General features: G+C 41.2%; 1 protein-coding gene and 1 long non-coding RNA gene across 2 annotated transcripts in view; one reads left to right on the forward strand and one right to left on the reverse strand.

Annotated features, from left to right (window-relative positions):
* Positions 1-6,488: 6,488 nt before the first annotated feature.
* On the reverse strand, positions 6,489-12,642 carry LOC126212960 (uncharacterized). Its single transcript, XR_007541014.1, has 2 exons — positions 12,550-12,642; positions 6,489-6,592 (listed from the first exon to the last, which is right to left on the reverse strand). It is a non-coding gene; the product is annotated as an uncharacterized LOC126212960 (long non-coding RNA).
* Positions 12,643-13,502: 860 nt separating this feature from the next.
* LOC126212959 (cation-dependent mannose-6-phosphate receptor-like) overlaps positions 13,503-15,912 on the forward strand; it is a 91,657-nt gene continuing 89,247 nt past the window's right edge. Inside the window, exon 1 of the mRNA XM_049940487.1 lies at positions 13,503-13,524. The gene's annotated coding sequence lies outside the window, so the exon portion shown is untranslated. The remainder of the gene's footprint in view (positions 13,525-15,912) is intronic.

The raw sequence follows: 15,912 nt of genomic DNA on the forward strand, positions 1-15,912 counted from the left end.
TTGGTTTGTTGTCACACCTTCATTAAACTGTTGCACCCACGACCGCACTTTCGACACATCCATGACTCCATCACCACATGTCTCCTTCAACTGTCGATGAATTTCAATTGGTTCCACACCACGCAAATTCAGAAAACGAATGATTGCACGCTGTTCAAGTAAGGAAAACGTCACCATTTTAAGTATTTAAAACAGTTCTCATTCTCGCCGCCGGCAGTAAAATTCCATCTGCCGTACGGTGCTGCCATCTCTGGGACGTATTGACAATGAACGCGGCCTCATTTTAAAACAATGCGCATGTTTCTATCTCTTTCCCGTCCGGAGAAAAAAAATCGGAGGCCTTAGAACTTGAATGCACCTCGTACAAGACCTTTATGCACCCGCGAAAGATAATGCCATGCATCTTCTGGAACAGCGACGTGTAGTGCACTACGAATTGCGTCCCCGGGGTGTAAACATCACTGCTGATATTTGTTGTCAACAACTGAGGCGTCGCCGGCCGGAGTGGCCGAGCGGTTCTAGGCGCTACAGTCTGGCACCGCGCGACCGCTATGGCCGCAGGTTCGAATCCTGCCTCGGGCATGGATGTGTGTGATGCCCTTAGGTTAGTTAGGTTTAAGTAGTTCTGAGTTCTAGGGGACATGTCCTCAGCAGTTAATACCCTTAGTACTCAGAGCCATTTTTTGAACTGAGGCGTCTTGCAGACGCAGTCGGAGAACAACGATCAGGAAGATTGCCTCAAGTGATGTTACTCCACGATAACGCCCGCTTGCATTGTGCTAGATTGACAAAAAACACTATTCATTTTGCACCTTCAGCTTTTCACCTTTTCCATTTCCTGTCGAACATCTTCCTTTCTGGATGAACATGCGATCCGAATGTGCCTCGTTAAGTTCTTCGCCTCAAAACCACGTGATTTATGAAGTAGAGAAATCAAGTTACTCCAGCATTGGCTGATTGTTGTAAATAATGAAGAAGACTATATTATTGCTGGTTAAAGTGTCTGTTCAAATGGCTCTAACCACCATGGGACTTAACATCTGAGGTCATCAGTCCCCTAGACTTAGAACTACTTAAACCTAACCAACCTAAGGACATCACACACACACATGCCCGAGGCAGGATTCGAACCTGCGACCGTAGCGGTCGCGCTGTTCTGGACGGAAGCGCGTAGAACCGCTAGGCCACTCCGGCCGGCTGAAATGTCTGTGATGTATATCTAATGTGTTTAATAAACTTACGAAAAAACACTATGAACTTATACAGCAACCTAATATATATCACAATAAAACCAATACTATAAATAATAAGATATCGATTTTGTTTTACTATGAATTTTTTTAGGTAGTTGATATATTTTCTAAGAAACATTTAATCTGTTGTGAGCAATATTTTTGTTAATATATTTAGTAACATTTTCAATAATGCTTCAGTTTTATTAATTATACGTACAAAATTCGCTAAACCAGCGCAGAAAAATAGTGTATAGTTATAATCACGTGATACTGAGGGAACTAGATTAGGAAACGAGACACTTAAAGTAGTAGATAGTTTTTACTATTTAGGCAGCTTTAATAACTGATTATGGCCGAAGTAAAGAGGATATAAAATGTGGACTTAGCAATGGCAAGACAAGGACTTCTGAAGAAGAGAAATTTGTTAACATCGAGTGTAGAGGTAAGTGTCAGGAAGTTTTTTTCTGAAAGTATTCGTATGGACTGTAGCCACCTATGGAAGTGAAACAAGGACGATAAACAGTTTATTCAAGAAGAGAATAGAAGCTTTTGAAATGATGATACAGAAGTTGAATGTGATGCTACAGAAGAATGCTGAAGATTACGTAACTAATGAGGAGGTACTGAATAGAATTGGGGAGAAAGAAATTTGTGGTGCGACCTGATTAGAAGAAGGGATCGATTAGTAGGACCCATTCTGAGACAAGGAATCACTGTAGAGGGTGACCAAAAGATAAATGCAGTAAGCAGATCTTGGGTGATGTAGGTTGCAGTAGTTGCTGGGAGATTAGGGCTCCACAGGAACGAGGAATATGGAGAGATGCAATAAACCAGTATTCGAACTGAAGACCACAACAACAGTTATAATGAGGGGTGGCACCTTTGACAGTTCTCCCAGTCGCTCAGAATGACTTCGGTACGGCTCTGATTGTGTGGCATGTGCCAGACCAAAATTAGAAAGCTCAGTGGACGAGAAATGGAATTTTTTAAGGGCATGCAACCACCATCACTTGCTCATTCTGCACAGTGTTAACTATACCTCTGTTCATCGCTGGTGATAGCGTCAGACACGGCTAGGTCCGAAACTATATTACGTATATAGGGTAAACAAATCGTCCATTCAATGAAAGCGTAACTGATTGCAGTTTTCTCTCATTGTTAGAACTCTATCTTTAGAGACAAACATGAAACGCCTGTTCGGTATTTACTGTAGTCACTGAATGCTACACGGAGAAGTGTTCTACAATAATCAACCTATTGCGCAGTCTGAATTACGATCATCTCGTTTTCTGTGCAGTACGAAACCCATCCTTCCATTTACAAATTACGCAGCGAAACGACGCGAGATGGCACCACGAAGCAGGTAAACTAACGCCCCTAGCGGAGATCATGACAACTTGGTAAGATGCCATACTCCGGAAAGAGACGTTGAAGTTTGCGACAATTGCCGACCGATAAATTTAACACTTATCTCGGAATCTGCGAATTATTAACAGATGACTCGCTGGGTGGTTCAGTGCGCCGTTATGACGGATATATTATGGCGGTTACAATGTTTGTGTTGCAGTTGTTACCTACATACGACAATTAGTGTCTGCAGCAACAATTAAAAATCAAGAGCACGATAGTGTGTGCAAAGTGTTTATTATTCATACAAGGTAATTACAGTGTGCATGAATATGTAGTGCTGAATATATTACCTGAAATATTCAATTGGATTCACAACTTATAATAGCAGTTCGAGCGTCAACCATTAGAATCTACACGATGCAGTGTAGAAAGGCAGGAATCGTAATTTGTAGAATTTGCACATGCGTTTAATGTTATTTTGGATGCGGTATGGGAAGAGGCGCTGTTAATTCGTCTTATGTGATGATCTTCAAATTATGGATGGGCGACTTGTGACAGTTAGGCAATGCCGGTAAATATTGCTGCTGTCAGTTGTTCTGAATCACTCACATGTTTACATGTCGAGTCTTTGTTTTGGTACTTGAAGCCTGTTGGAGGCGTGTGTCTGAGAGGATTAATATTACTGAAATTTATCTGAAACAATGCATGTAAGTTCTCTCGGCGTTCGAAAGTAGCAGTTATCAGTTATACTTTTCGAAATTTAGGAGAGTTTTAGCTGGAGAATATGTGTGCTGCAGATTTTGTTTGTCACTTTCTCACTGAAAGTACACAAACTGTTTACAGTGGAATTGTTTAACAGTTGAAGAAAGAAACTGTGCGTGTATTTTTTATAAAATTACTCAATTCATATGTTGTAGCGAACTGCTCAGATGTGTTAGTTTCTTTCTTCAATTTTTATAGCGCACGTTTCCATAAACATATAATTACTTAAGGATTGATCAATATACAGTGGCATCATGATACAGTTGTACAGCTGTGAATGTCCACAGTACAAAATTTTGTTGTTCCTTCCTTTTTAAGTGACTTTCAACAAACAGTACACACAGCTTCACACCTGTACAAAAATTTTCTCACTGACTCCTACCACAAAATGAAGGAAGGAAAAAAGTGTATCACTTAATCGCTGTTCTAGCAGTACAGGTTCAACATCAGGCGTGATATTTTAATTTATTACTTATTTACTGTCGAGTGTATTCACAGTGCATTTTGCAGACAGTATTTTCACATACTGGTGGATGTACCTGCAAATTTATATTATTTCACGACATGTCGTTCAGATGATATCAAATCATAAAGACTGAGATGCATGGAGAACTAGCTTTTGCTTCAAAGTCCAAATTACCAAGAATATACTCATCCAGTGTTTGATAATAATAGTAGAGCACTTTCTAACAGACTTTAAACATAATTTCAAACCTTCTCTAAAATGTTTCTCACTTGCATGATTAACATCAAATAGTTAACACATAACTCATTTGTAATGTCATTAGAATTTTGGAACTGTTTCATATTTAATAGTTGGGTTTGTTGGTGGATGTAGAATGCCATAGTTATGCAGAGATGAAGAGGGTTGCCCAGGATAAACTAAGTTGGAGGCCTGAATCAAACCTGTCTTCTAAGTGAGGACAGTAAAAACAACATCATATGCTATATGGTTATGTTTCTCCTTGTATTAAACTGAGATATCCAATATTAGTGTAAAATGATCCCTTTATGAATATGCTTTATTTCAATGCCAAGATCATGTTCAGGTCAGTATGCCCAGCAACAGGTGACTGTACTTGCTTTATGTTTGCCAGAGTCAACAGCAACGTCTCACCTCTAGTGACCATTTTTTTCCATCCTTTATCCATATAAATTTTTGAGAGGAAGCATGAAATGTTTGAATGGAAACTCTGAGCACCACCAATCACATCAAAACAAGACTTACAAACTTGCCATTCTCACAAACTAAACTCCGTGCCGTCGTGACGTCACACACCACAACAGCCTTACGTCACGGGTCAAAGCTGACGAGTGGAGTCGGACGCTTCCGTTGACCCAACACACTGTGGATGCCCACATATATTTGTCTAAGAGGGGGCAAGATTCCAAAAGTTCCATTTTTGATACAACTGTTTAATTGAATTTGGCAATATGTTGTGCCCCAAGAGATAAACTTGACATGAAGTTGACTGTATCTTGAATGTTAGAGAGCTATCCAGTGAAATTTTTTAAAGAGATATTATTACTTCTTTTACTTATTTATTAATTAATTTACTTTTTAACCTTACTTTATATGGGCCATCTCTTACATCAAACCCGAGTTTCGCACATATAGTACCGTTTTGTAATCGTAGTTACCAAAAAATTAATTTTAATGTGAGAAATAGTATTTATTTGAATGTCTATAGAGACAGTGTGAGTAAATAATACTGACTGTGAACTAATAAAGTTAGGGCCGACAGAAGCGTCCAATCCCACGTGTGGGCTTTGACCCGTGACGTAAGGGTGTTGTCGTGTGTGACGTCATGACGGCGCAGAGTTTGGTTTGTGAGTGGGTCCTAAAGTTAATACTGGCAGGACTTCTGCTGCCACTAATGGTGGTAATAGTAACATTAATAATAATAATAACAATAACAATAATGATAGTGGCAGATATAAAAAGAATTTACAGCTATACGAAACAAATGTTTTCTGATAAAGCAAGTTCTGGAGTAAGGAAATTTAAGGAGACTGCATCAGCATCAATGTTGGGAAATGAGGAAGATCTGATTGGAAAGAAGGATGTACATGGTTAATAGATATGTCATAAATTGTCTTCTGGGGCTGGACACGGTAATCAGTTCTCAAATACAATGCTGGAGGTTATTCGAGAGTTAGGTTCCTGCTACTGAGAAGGACTTCGAGAAAGTGGCTAAACAGTGGAGTGGGTTTGAAAGGATTTTGCTCTGATAGGAATGGGTGTTCCTGCCTTGTAGTTCGGATAAGAGTGTTAAGGCTGAGGAGAGATACGACGGACAGTGGTTGTTGAAAATACAGCGGAGACGACAGAGGATATGGAAATATCTTATGTTATTTTTGAGATCAATAGGGAAGAGCTTTTTATATTTTTCTAGGGCGTGGAGAGACGCTGATACCCTCTTGCGTAATGCAGTTACATGCTCAGTACGATTTAGATTTTCATCTGTTGTTACTCCTAGATTCTTTGCCAAGAAAGGGAAGTTGATATTTGTCCCATTTAGGACTAAAGATGGGAGGGATTCCCAATATTTCGGACAAAGTGGCCTAGAATGACCAGTCAGTACCACTTGGGTTTTGGATGAATTGAGCTGTAATCCTACCTTCTGCGCCCATTTTGATAGTCCACACAGTCCGGTATTGAGATTCATGATAACTGTCTTTAGGATAATTGGTTTTGCACTTAGATACAACTGGAGATCATCAATTTACATGTGGTATTTGCAGTAGGACAAAACTGACGACATATCATTTATGTATGGTGAAAAGAGTATAGGACCTCATACTGAATGCTGGGAGACACCTGATACTGTCTGCCTCCATTGTGACTCTGTGGTGCTGGACATGATGCAATGCTGGTGGGTCGACAGAAGCGTCCGATCCCACGCGTCGGCATTGACCCGTGACGTAAGTGTGTTGTCGTGTGTGACATCATGACGGCGCGGAGTTTGGTTTGAGTGTGGCTGTCTCAGGTTCTGTTTTATCTTATTTTACTTTTCTGATCTGTTCGTTCTATCTCGTGAGATTTTTTTTTTTTTTAATTTAAAAACACTTATTACTTATTTTAATTATCTGTTTCCTCCAATTTCTGTTTTAGTTTATTATATTTATCTTTCTGATCTGTTCGTTCTATCCCGTGAGATTTTTTTTTTTTTTTTTAAAGACAAAAAACACTAATCAGCTACTGAAGCATCTTTATCTTCTATGGGTTGCAGGGGTTACGACCCCTGGGGAGGTGGGTGGGTATTCATGCATGGCTGTCTTCACTTACACGTAGTAGCTACGCAAGGCGTCTAAATTTGTTTATATTTAGTTTGCCCCCCACCCAAAACACCCCATTTCCCGCGCTTGTCCCGTTAGTGTCATTAGGCTTCTTGTGGAAAGTGTGTGTGTTTGTTTTTGTTTCCACCATATTTGTGACGTCATGGGTCAAAGCAGACGGGCGGGATCGGTCGCTTCCGTATTTCCATGCTGGTGAGATGTCGGGTATGAGTGAAAATGTTGCACTGCACTTGGCAAGACGTTTAGGGTGCTAAGCTTGGGAAATAAAATCTCAAAGTCAGCAATTTCAAAGGCTTTGCTTGAAAGCACATGATTGTGCATCCAAGGCAAGCTTCAGGCCATCTGTTACATTTATTAGAACAAATGGTGTGCTGCAGTGTTTGCAGAGACCTGATTGGTGTTAGTCTAAGTTGTTTGTAGTTAGGTAGTTTCTTAGCTGGTCATGGGCCATATATTCTAAGGCCTCGAACAGCACGGGAAGAATTCAGATAGATCGATAACCAAAAGGTGGTGCGGCAGCCTTTTATGTAGTGGCTTAGTTAGTCCCATTTTTCAGGCCTCGGGGATAATGCTTGTAGTTAATGAGTGGTTGAAGATACCTGTTATAGTGGGCAGTAGTAAGTCAGTAATGAGCTTCATCATTTGGACTTTGATGCCATTGTGTCCAGTAGAGCTGATCTAATATACGAGGGCAGTTCAATAAGTAATGCAACACATTTTTTTTCTTGGCCAGTTTTGGTTGAAAAAACCGGAAATTTCTTGTGGAATATTTTCAAACATTCCCGCTTCGTCTCGTATAGTTTCATTGACTTCCGACAGGTGGCAGCGCTGTACGGAGCTGTTAAAATGCCGTCTGTAACGGATGTGCGTTGGAAACAACGGGCAGTGATCGAGTTTCTTTTGGCGGAAATCTGGCAGTGGACAAAAGCACGGTGAGTCGTTGGGCAAAGCGTGTGTCATCATCGCCGCAAGGTCGAGCGAGACTGTCTGATCTCCCGCGTGCGGGCCGGCCGTGCACAGCTGTGACTCCTGCAATGGCGGAGCGTGCGAACACACTCGTTTGAGATGATCGACGGATCACCATCAAACAACTCAGTGCTCAACTTGACATCTCTGTTGGTAGTGCTGTCACAATTGTTCACCAGTTGGGATATTCAAAGGTTTGTTCCCGCTGGGTCCCTCGTTGTCTAACCGAACACCGTAAAGAGCAAAGGAGAACCATCTGTGCGGAATTGCTTGCTCGTCATGTGGCTGAGGGTGACAATTTCTTGTCAAAGATTGTTACAGGCGATGAAACGTGGGTTCATCACTTCGAACCTGAAACAAAACGGCAATCAATGGAGTGGCGCCACACCCACTCCCCTACCGAGAAAAAGTTTAAAGCCATACCCTCAGCCGGTAAAGTCACGGTTACAGTCTTCTAGGACGCTGAAGAGATTATTCTGTTCGATGTCCTTCCCCGTGGTCAAACGATCAACTCTGAAGTGTATTGTGCTACTCTTCAGAAATTGAAGAAACGACTTCAGCGTGTTCGTAGGCACAAAAATCAGAACGAACTTTTCCTTCTTCATGACAACGCAAGACCTCACACAATTCTTCGCACCCGAGAGGAGCTCACAAAACTCCAGTGGACTGTTCTTCCTCATGCACCCTACAGCCCCGATCTCGCACCGTCGGATTTCCATATGTTTGGCCCAATGAAGGGCGCAATCCGTGGGACGCACTACGCGGATGATGAAGAAGTTATCGATACAGTACGACGTTGGCTCCGACATCGACCAGTGGAATGGTACCGTGCAGGCATACAGGCCCTCATTTCAAGATGGTGTAAGGCCGTAGCATTGAATGGAGAGTACGTTGAAAAATAGTGTTGTGTAGCTAAAATATTGGGGAATAACCTGGTGTATTTCAATGCTGAATAAAACAACCCCTGTTTCAGAAAAAAAATGTGTTGCATTACTTATTGAACTGCCCTCGTACATGATATGTTTTTCCATAGTGTTGCAAATAACAGAAATTACATAGAATTTTTTTGTCTTCAGTCGTTTACTCCCATAAAGTAATCAGTGATGGCCCACAGCCTTCTAGACAGCCAAAGTTTGGCTGCTGTGTGGTGATACCTTAAACTTCCTGACACACTACCTCTGTTGCCAGCAGATGATGCCAAAGCGGCTGACCTGGTTTTATGTTTCACCCGCAGGTGCAGATGGCAGGTGCTGTATCCGACTGAGCCACCGAGGACACAGAGGATATTGCGAGTGCAGGGACTTATATCTGGCACGCTCCCTCTGAGACCCACACTTCCAACTTATTGTCCACACGCTACATTTGTAATGCTCTTGCCCACTATACTCATTACTCACAGTAGTCAATCTATCGATTCCCATAAGAGTTTGAGCAATGTGAGTGTAACTGCACTAAAGAAGATCATTGGCCAGTAAGCCTTAGTATATGAAGATGGTATCTGTTCTATCGGACAAACTTCTTCAGTGTGAGGAGTACATTCACACTGTTCTAATTCTTACGGGAATTGGTAGATTGACTACTGTGAGTAATGAGTATAGTGGGCAGGGGCACTACAAATGTAGTGTGTGGACAATAATTTGGAAATGTAGGTCTCATGTGGAGCATGCCAGAGATAAGTCCCTGCAGTCACACTATTCTCTGTGTCCTCGGTGGCTCAGTCGGATAGTGTGTCTGCCGTGTAAGCAGGAGGTCCCGGGTTTGAGTTCCAATCGGGGCACAAATACTCGACTGTCCCCGTTGATATTCACCGACGGCAGTAAGGAGCTGATGGTCTGGATGTCATTGTAATTTCATTCTTCGAGAGTTGCAAGATCACTAATGGTATCTATTTTTTTGGGCATGTCCGAAAGAACGGATACCATTTTCATATATATAAGGCTTACTGGCCAGTGGTCTTCTCCAGTGCAGATGCAGTCACATTGCTCAGACTCTTACGGGAATCGGTAGATTGACGGCCGCGAGTAATGAGTACTACAACTTTAATTTGCGGACAATAAGATGGAAGTATGTGTCTCACAGGGAACTTGCCAGAAGTAAGTCCCTGCAGTCGCACTATCCTCAGAGGCTCAGTCAGATAGTGTGTCTGCCATGTAAGCAGGAGATCCTGGGTTCGAGTCCTAGTCGGGGCACACATTTTCAAATCTCCCCGTTGATACTATCAGCCCCTATAAGCAGCTAATGGTCTGGATTTCATTGTAAATTCAACCGAGTAATCAGTGAGTCTCTGTTTTGTTTGTGGTTAAATCGTGGTTATCGGTAATGTGAAGTACCGGTTCAGTTCTTCAGTTGGGACAGTGGGATCAACTTCAGCTTTTACTCTGCGTATGTCAACACCGTGCAGATTTTTCCATAGGGTAGCTGGTCTACTTCTCTTGACAATTAATGTATGGACATGCCTGAGTTTTACACTTCTCACAGCTTGACTGACTTTGTTCTACTTCTGTTTGTAAGCAGTACGATTTTCAGGAGTGGGGTGCCGTATGTATGCCTGATGTGCAGCATCTGTGATTCACAAGCTGTTTTAGTCCATCAGTTAGCCGAGGTGCAAGTTTCCTTCTTAGTTTACTGGTCTTTAGGGGAGCATGTGTGTCATATGGTTGAGTAAGTTTGTTAGTAATTCCACAAAGGTGTTTGTTTATATCCGAGAAGGGAATAGAAGACATCCCCCCAAACTATTTCTTGTGCCGCAGTTGAAAATTCAGATAAATTAATGTTTGAAGTCATTGTATGGAGTCAGATGTGGTTTCTTCCTGGGACACTCTAGTGAGTATATTACGAAGATTTCGCCACGGGCATGTGGTTTCCTGCCCACTCGTGTCTATAATAGGGTGCCTAGGAAACTGTTTTCTTGTATAGCTAGACAACATACAAGCAAATCATATTAATGGAGTTTATTACAGTAAATGAATTGACAGTACTTAACTTTGTATTTACAAGTTGTCACAAGCGATGGGTGACATACGAATAATCAATGTCTTTCACTATATACAATGTTCGTGCAAGTAATGGATATGGATCACAAGTCACGACTCTTCTAGTCCGGTTCTGCTAGCGCGCAGCCGAGGCTGGTGGAAGCGGCACTTATATTCTCTTCAGATAGAAACCGCTCCTGTCGTGGTGTGGTCCTAGTCAGCGTACTATTGGCTGTCATCTTCTCACTGCCTTCCCTGTGGTTACATTCTCGATCTTCGTGTCGGCGCTTGTCGTTACGCCGGAACAGGGCGGATGTGCCAAGTGCAGATATTTGAAAGGTATGAATTACTATGTTTAAAGATTTCATTGAAAATATATGTGTGGCTGCAGTTTGTATGACAGGTAGGAGCAAACGGAAGTAGAGATACGTCTGATGGTGAAAAGCTCTGCTTAAATTTCACATTGGAAGGATTGTTGTATAGAAAATTTATGTTAGTGTGGCCAGGTATAATTATATGCTCGTACGCCCTTCAAGACTCGGAAAAGCAGTTTCGAAGCAGGCAAACCCGACTGCCTTAGGAGGTTCGTAGAGGACGTGTGTTGGGCACTATCTGTTAAGGGTCTTGATCTCTACGAACATATATTCCACTTGTTTGTCTTCATTACTGTTGGATATATGTAGCACACTAGGTGATAAAATCAGAGCATGTGTACGCCCCTACTCCAATCCCCCTCGTTTGTTATGTCTTACCTTAAAGGTAAGCACATTACACTAGTATATCCAAATTACATATTTTTATAATATGGAAATGGATACAGGAAATCTTTGAAAACAATTGTCAAATTGGTCAGTAGTACTCAACCAAAATGGCCTTTGTCTGTCTGGTTTGGTATATTATTGTGTAAACATGGCAACTGGACTAAAGAACTCGTAACTCTGTAGTGGATGTTGCACAGGGTTGCACCTCGTATACTTTAAGAACCTCATATACCTTTTTGCCCTCGATGTTTCACCATTTTTCCTTCTCATCGAGTGCAGAAATTTTATTTTTTTCTTTGTTTTCAGCCCGCAGGTGTAGTATAGGTAACTGCACCTACGGTATAGTGTGACTGTTCTTCATACACTACTACACTCATTCAGCTTTGTAAAACAGAGTGAAGTCTCAGCAAGCCTCGATGGATCGGCTGCAAACTTACTGTCGAGATTAAGATATGTGTAAGCAAATGGGTTGTTCTTTTGGGAATTGGGAATGGTGTCAGGCCTGTTACAATGCAACCGTGTTCATACTGTGCTAGATGTTGGAAGTGTCACGTTTTGTAGCTCATTAACAACCAAGTGACAGAGACGAGATCGGGTTCTCTGTTACAGGAGTGTTGTGTAAGGGTTAGCTTTCATCTTGACTGCAGAACAGTGCCAAAACTGAAGCCCTACCATATAACTGATACGATTTCACACAAACAGCTTGACAGCCTTAAAATCCAAGACATACGGTGACTGCAAAAGTCACAGTATATCGCATTGCAATCCTCAGCACCATTCAACTGGTCTCTCTTGTACAGTACTCTTTAACACACAACGTGCTTCAAATAACTTAATCAGGGTCGACAGAAGCGTCCGATCCCTCGTGTCGGCTTTGACCCGTGACATAAGGGTGTTGTCGTGTGTGACGTCATGACAGCGCGGAGTTTGGTTTGAGTGTGGCTGTCTCCAGTTCTGTTTTATCTTATTTTATTTACTTTTCTGATCTGTTCGTTCCATTCCGTGAGATTTTTTTTTTTTTAATTTAAAAACACTTATTACTTATTTTAATTATCTGTTTCCTCCAATTTCTGTTTTAATTTATTATATTTATCTTTCTGATCTGTTCGTTCTATCCCGTGAGATTTTTTTTTAAAAAGACAAAAAACACTAATCAGCTACTGAAGCATCTTTATCTTCTATGGGTTGCAGGGGTTACGACACCTGGGGAGGTGGGTGGGTATTCATGCATGGCTGTCTTCACTTACACGTTGTAGCTACGCAAGGCGTCTAAATTTGTTTATATTTAGTTTGCCCTGCACCCAAAACACCCCATTTCCCGCGCTTGTCCCGTTAGTGTCATTAGGCTTCTTGTGGAAAGTGTGTGTGTTTGTTTTTGTTTCCGCCATATTTGTGACGTCATGGGTCAAAGCAGACGGGCGGGATCGGACGCTTCCGTATTTCCCTTAATCAAACATGGTTTTGCACCCCATCACTGAAGACACAAGTAACACCAACCAGTTACTTCTGGACCATGAACATACCGCTATGCCCCTTGTACTATTTCCTGTCAGTTCTGAAAACTGACTCCAAGCTCATCAACATGCGACTTTAGGTATAATTTTATTTTTCATTTAATAATCAATCCACACAGAAGAAAGGTTAACGAAAAGTTGAGTGGAATTGGTCTCTTCAATAAAGGTGTGTTTGTTTATTTCTTAACCGGAAATATATCATCTGAAAAAAATTAACAAATGCAAGAGGGAAGGAAATGAAACTTTGATTGGCTGGGTGGTATTTTATGTTAATAATATTGAACAAGTTAAACTTTTAGTTTTGGCTTGTAGTGAGGCACACATTCATTAACCTGGTAAAATACTGTTACTTGTAAAGTGTCAGACTATGGTTCCAAAGCTCCTGGGTTTGATCCCTGGTCAGTCCTGGTATTTTAATCCATCACTCTTCACTCTCTTTCACCTCTAGCAATGTTTGTTAATTTGGAAATTGCTGAATTCCACTGTCGTTTGTTCCAGCATACAATAAACTGTAAGTGTCCCTATAACTGGATGTGAAAGTCAGTTTGAAGCTGGGAGAAAGAGAATGGCACACCACTGTGTCTATACAGAGTGTTTCAAAATTATCCTATAATGGTATGTCTGGAAACCAGTACTTGAGACTTGGGCCATTTTATTTGTTGTGGTGAGTAATTTGTGGTATTATTTGGTGTAGGCAGGACTCACAGGTTGAACTTGCAATTCAAAATCTGAAAAATCCATTCTCCATCTTCTGTCAATAGAACTGGTACAAGTGCTATCTAAACCACATATTCAACTGAACTGACAGCCATTGACTGTTTTCCATGTGTTTAGTGACTTCTTCAAGTAGAATGGGATACAGATGGTCCTAGTTAGTTCAGAACCACTGTTCACTGGAGCAGACAAAAAATTTATCTCTACTGTATTAACAAAAAACTAATTACTGTGCTACTAAATACTATTTGTACTTTTATCAGCCAAATGTAGAGGAATTAGAGGAAAATCTACTATCTTGGGGAAAAAATTGCTGCTTCCATATTTATTCATCCAGTAATTATCTCACATTGATATAGGATTTGTCATCACAATAAAATGAAAACAAATAGCTTAAAATGTATACCCACATAATATATAAATGTTTTTAAATGCAAATATTTTAGGTTTGCCTTTATTGTGACTGTTATTTACTCTGATTGAAACAACAAGTTTACTATTAAAAATCATGATTTTTCTTTTCCACAATGCATTTAAAATGTTGAAGCTTCTGTCATCAGGTAGATTTGTGTGTGTGTGTGTGTGTGTGTGTGTGTGTGTGTGAAAGACTGGAGATTGTGCCATGGGCTACCCCAAAAGTCATAACACAACACACACATGCCATAATATGCATAAATCCTCCAAATGAACGAGGTTTAAACCTTTTAAAATGCATTGTGAAGATAAAAACACAGTGACTGGTAACAGTAAACTTGTTGTTTTCATCCAATATATCAGTATGCTTTTAAGAGGATGTGACAGATAATTTAATGTGGTGTTGGAAGAAATTGTATGGACAGTAAATGAGCTAGGAAAATGATTGGAAACCAAAATCAGGATGCCCGGACAGAACAGACTCTTTTTGTATGTCTATCCTTTTGACTGGAGGTCTGGGGGACCACGGCCATTCACTATTGTAAGAAAAGGAAATGCCTGAAGCCGTCTCTATGATCTTACTTATTTTGTAGCAGAGGCAACGGAAAAAGCATGCGAAGTTCAGAAGAACGCGAAATCCCGAAGATTGGCTAAAATTTACAGACGCGCAAAATTTGGCACGGACTTCAATGCGAGATGCCTTTAATAGGTTCCGCAACGAAACATTGTCTCGAAATTTGATAGAAAATCCGAAGAAATTCTGGTCGTATGTAAAGTACACAAGCGGCAAGATGCAGTTAATACCTTCGCTGCGCAGTGCCGATGGTACTGTTACCGACGACTGTGCTGCTAAAGTGGAGTTATTGAACGCAGTTTTCCGAAATTCCTTCACCAGGGAAGACGAATGGAATATTCCAGAATTTGAAACACGAACAGCTGCTAGCTTGAGTTTCTTAGAAGTAGATACCTTAGGGGTTGCGAAGCAACTCAAATCGCTTGATACGGGCAAGTCTTCAGGTCCAGATTGTATACCGATTAGGTTCCTTTCAGATCACGCTGATACAATAGCTCCGTACTTAGCACTCATATACAACCGCTCACTCACCGATAGATCTGTACCTACAGATTGCAAAATTGCTCAGGTCGCACCAGTGTTTGAGAAGGGTAGTAGGAGTAATCTATCTAACTACAGACCTACATCATTGACGTCGGTTTGCAGTAGGGTTTTGGAGCATATATTGTATTCAAACATTATGAATCACCTCAAAGGGAATGATCTATTGATACGTAATCAGCACGGTTTCAGACAACATCACTCTTGTGCAACGCAGCTAGCTCTTTATTCGCACGAAGTAATGGCCACTATCGACAGGGGATCTCAAGTTGATTCCGTGTTTCTAGAAAGCTTTTGAGACCGTTCCTCACAAGCGACTTCTAATCAAGCTGCAGGCCTATGGGGTATCGTCTCAGTTGTGCGACTGGATTCGTGATTTCCTGTCAGGAAGGTCGCAGTTCGTAGTAATAGACGGCAAGTCATCGAGTAAAACTGAAGTGATATCAGGTGTTCCCCAGGGAAGCGTCTTGGGACCTCTGCTGTTCCTGATCTATATAAATGACCTGGGTGACAATCTGAGCAGTTCTCTTAGGTTGTTCGCAGATGATGCTGTAATTTACCTTCTAGTAAGGTCATCCGAAGACCAGTATCAGTTGCAAAGCGATTTAGAAAAGATTGCTGTATGGTGTGGCAGGTGGCAGTTGACGCTGAATAACGAAAAGTGTGAGGTGATCCACACGAGTTCCAAAAGAAATCTGTTGGAATTCGATTACTCGATAAATAGTACAATTCTCAAGGCTGTCAATTCAACTAAGTGCCTGGGTGTTAAAATTACGAACAACTTCAGTTGCAAAGACCACATACATAATA

Source organism: Schistocerca nitens, chromosome 11, assembly GCF_023898315.1.
Source record: "Schistocerca nitens isolate TAMUIC-IGC-003100 chromosome 11, iqSchNite1.1, whole genome shotgun sequence".
NCBI classification, from domain to species: Eukaryota; Metazoa; Arthropoda; class Insecta; order Orthoptera; family Acrididae; genus Schistocerca; species Schistocerca nitens.